This window comes from Octodon degus, unplaced genomic scaffold, assembly GCF_000260255.1.
Source record: "Octodon degus isolate 3935 unplaced genomic scaffold, OctDeg1.0 scaffold00069, whole genome shotgun sequence".
In the NCBI taxonomy this organism is placed as follows: domain Eukaryota; kingdom Metazoa; phylum Chordata; class Mammalia; order Rodentia; family Octodontidae; genus Octodon; species Octodon degus.
In genome coordinates, this window is record NW_004524645.1 from 9,036,692 (window position 1) to 9,040,428 (window position 3,737).

Sequence of the window (3,737 nt, forward strand, 5' to 3'; positions counted from 1 at the left end):
CTTACCCTTGTTTATTATGCTTTCCCTGTACATCTCTCCAACATTGGCTTCCCAAATACTCTTCTTTCTTTGTGTCTGCTGAAGATAGTATTTAAGCTTGAACTCAAAGCTATTTCTTAGAGAATGGCTTTCCTTAGGTATCTCCCACATGTACATGAGGTTCACATGCTATTACAGTGCCATTTGATTGTCTCCTGTTAACCTGTCTTTTGTTACATAGGACCTGTCTTGATTACTTTTCTCGCATTGCTGAGACAAAATACCAGAAGCCCCAAAATTAAGGGCATACAGTTATTTAGCTCACAGTTTGCAGAGGTTTCAGTGCGTGATCAGCTGGCTCCAAGGCAGGGTGGTGTGGCAGAGGAGCAACTGTTCACGGTGGCTGAGAATACCAAAAGCAACAAGAACCAAAAAGGAAGAAATAAATTTCTCTTCCTCCCTTATATTAGATGCATGCTACTCACCCTAGAGTGGGGGTAGCACTCACACTCCCAACGCTAGCACAAGACTATGACCCAATCACAAGCTCTAGATTCAGTCACCTCTAACAAGCCCACCTCCCATGACTGCCTGAGGCTTTGGGGGCACATCCAGACACAAACCACAACAGGGCCCAACCAGGAACTCAGAAGAGTAGAAAGGAAAGTTATTTTCCTTCCCAACACCAACATATAGGAAGCAAAATTTCAGCACCCCAGCACCAGATATTCAAAAGTGAATAAGAAATCATTGCTTGTCTCAAAAAGCTCCAGAGCTAATAGAAGACTAAATACAAACAAATAACTTACTGTGTGAGGTGAGAAAGTTTAACATTAGACATGTACCCAAAGTATAGAGTTAACCAAAAGAAAGTGTGAAGGAAGCTTTGGACGGGAACATCCAATACGGTCAGGGCTCAAGACCTCTGACAAACAGCAAGGTGGTGAGTAGAGGTAGGCTTACTGGGGAAAGCATAGGAGAGCAGATGGATGCATACCATGACATGACATCTGTGTAGTGCACCCCACATTTCAAATTATAATCACATTCACTACCCCATTTGATTTTCAATGAACCCAGGGAAGTTAAACTACAGTGCACATGCACAGAAATGTTTTCCATTTTCTTGAAATAAATCCAATCTTAGAATATTTCTGCTCAATGCAGAACAAGAGTTGAAAACTGTTTTTATGTGAAAAAAGGACTGTATATATTAGCCCCAAGTGGGAATTGTGAAGAAAAATGTTCTATCCATTTAAATTGTTTCTAAACATAAATCAAATGGAACATTGGCCCCCAAGATATCATGAGCAGCATCATAGCATCCGTGTTTCTCACGGAGAAAAGTTATTGTTTTTAAATCCTGCCAAACTCCCCAGGGAATAATACTTCCTACATTCTTTGTTTTTATTTCTTACACCCTGCAAGGGAGTTACAACAACACTGTCTTGTAATCTTGACTTCATACATGTGCGCACATGCACATAAACACACACACACACACACACACACACACACACACTCACACACTGCTCTTTCTCTAAATATTGGACCCATATCTCAAGGCTCAGTTCAAAGCGCTTGTCTCTATTCTTCCTTCCCTCAGAACTCCCACTTTTCATACCCTGTTATCAAGCCAAGAGGCCTTTCTTAAAATAATACTTTTCTGACCTTCACTTAAAGTTCAAAATTTTTGGCGGGTGGTACACATTTTGAAGTTCGTGTGTGTGTATGTGTGGCCCAATGAACCCAGGGAGAACTGAGCTACAACCTCAGCCCCTTTATATTTTTTTTAAAAAAAATTAAGACAGAGTCTTGCTTAGTTACCCTGGTTGAACTCAAACTTCTGATCTTCCTGCTTCAACCTTGCAAGTGGCTGGTATTACAGGCATGTGCTACCATGTCCAGCCCATGTAATTTTCATGTGGTTGGCCTAGCACCTGGTAGTTGGAAACCATTCATTATCATCATCGTATATATGATCAATAATTAATTGGTGACCTCTGTTTTGTATCAGGTTTTCTCGCCCTTCAGGTGCATGAGTCACCGGAGTATCTTGTTAAAATGCATGTTCTAGACCAGGAGACCTGCCTGAGGTAGAGCTTCAAATTCTGCTGGTCACTTTAACATGCGTTTCAGGCTGGTCAGTGTTGAATATCTTAAGATCAAGGGCTCTGCTTTCAGGTGCCTTTTACATTTCAAATAATACGATCAAAAAATAATAGTCAAGTTGGTGCCATTGTTTAAAATTATATGCATCCAAGAGTTGGCCAGATAGCTCAGCAGATTAATGCACCTGCTTACGCAGATGCTGGGGCATGGATTTGATCCCCGGCTTGCAGCACTGGCCTGGCCCCCAGGGCTTGCATAGCTGGTGATTGAGACTAGGTATGGTGCATGCCTGTAATCTCAGCTGTTGGGAGGCTGAAAAACAGGAGTATCACTACGGGTCCGATCTGTGTAGTGAAACTCTGTAGACCCTGTACTAAATATATTCCAAAAAAAATTTAAATGCATCTAATCCAGTTCCAGGTTCCATTTATCCCTTAGATTTACCTTTCTGAGTTAGTCCACTACTTCCTTTACTTATGATCTCTACCTTTCTCACAGCATTGAAGATTCTACTACCAATTGAGACTGACAATTTTAATTGCTACACCTGCTAAGAGGATTTGAAGTGGTAGAAAAATACAGAGATGTTCATACCTATTTTTTATTTTGTAAAGAAAGTACAGAGCCCAGACCAGGCATGAGTGAGACTGCCAGAGGCCTGCATGATCTTCACTCAAGCCAGCAGACAGGCCCAGCATGTGAGCGGAACTTCCTCCATCAGAGAGGTCTGGTGTGGGACCCTGCATCAAAACTACCTGCAGTTCCCCGGATCCACCAAAAAAAAAAAAAACCTACCTGCAGAGAGGCTTGTGGCAAGAACCACCCAGCTGATCCAGGAGCAGAATATCTTCCCAGAGTGGCACAGAGAGTGCATCTCCAAGGGCTGCAGCAGGAAGAAGTAGAGCACAGCAGTCAGACCAAAGCCACACCCACCTGGATGAGTTTAAACTTGGTAAATCTGGACCTGGTGCTAAGATAATAACTCTATCAAATCTCTACACCATGGTCAAAAGACAGTGCTATACAAAATGACAAAGAGAATGAGCAAAATGCATTTTTAGGCCCACCCAGGACAAATGCAGAGACAATAGCATTGAAGAAACTGGAAACCACACACCTGAAATCTCTGAAATAATAGCATCAGAAGAAAAAACTGAAGAAAGGCATAGAGGAAATCAGATCAGAAATAATTCATGAAGTAAAAAAGAAATGATAACTATAATGAAAGTAGTACTAAGTGTTTCTAAAGAAAACACTGATAAAAAATAGAGCAGAATATAAAAATGATGGAATCCTTGAGTGAGCAATATAGAAAAGAAATAGAATGCATGAAGCAGATTCAAAATACTTTACAGGAAATTAAACCTCAATCACAAGCTGGCAAAACTGTTTGAATGAAAGTGAAAATAGACTTTCAGACCTTGAAGACACTGCTGCAGCTAGTGAAAAGGTAAAAAAAGATCTCTTAAAAACAGCTAGGAGGCCAGTCAAATAGCTCAGTGGATTAAAATGCCTGCAAGCAGGCACAGGGTCTGGGGTTTGATCCCTGGGCCTGCCGTGCCACTGAGACAGCAATTGAGACTGGGCATGGTGGCATGCGCCTGTAATCCCAGCACTTGGGAGGCTGCACACAGGCAGATCACTAC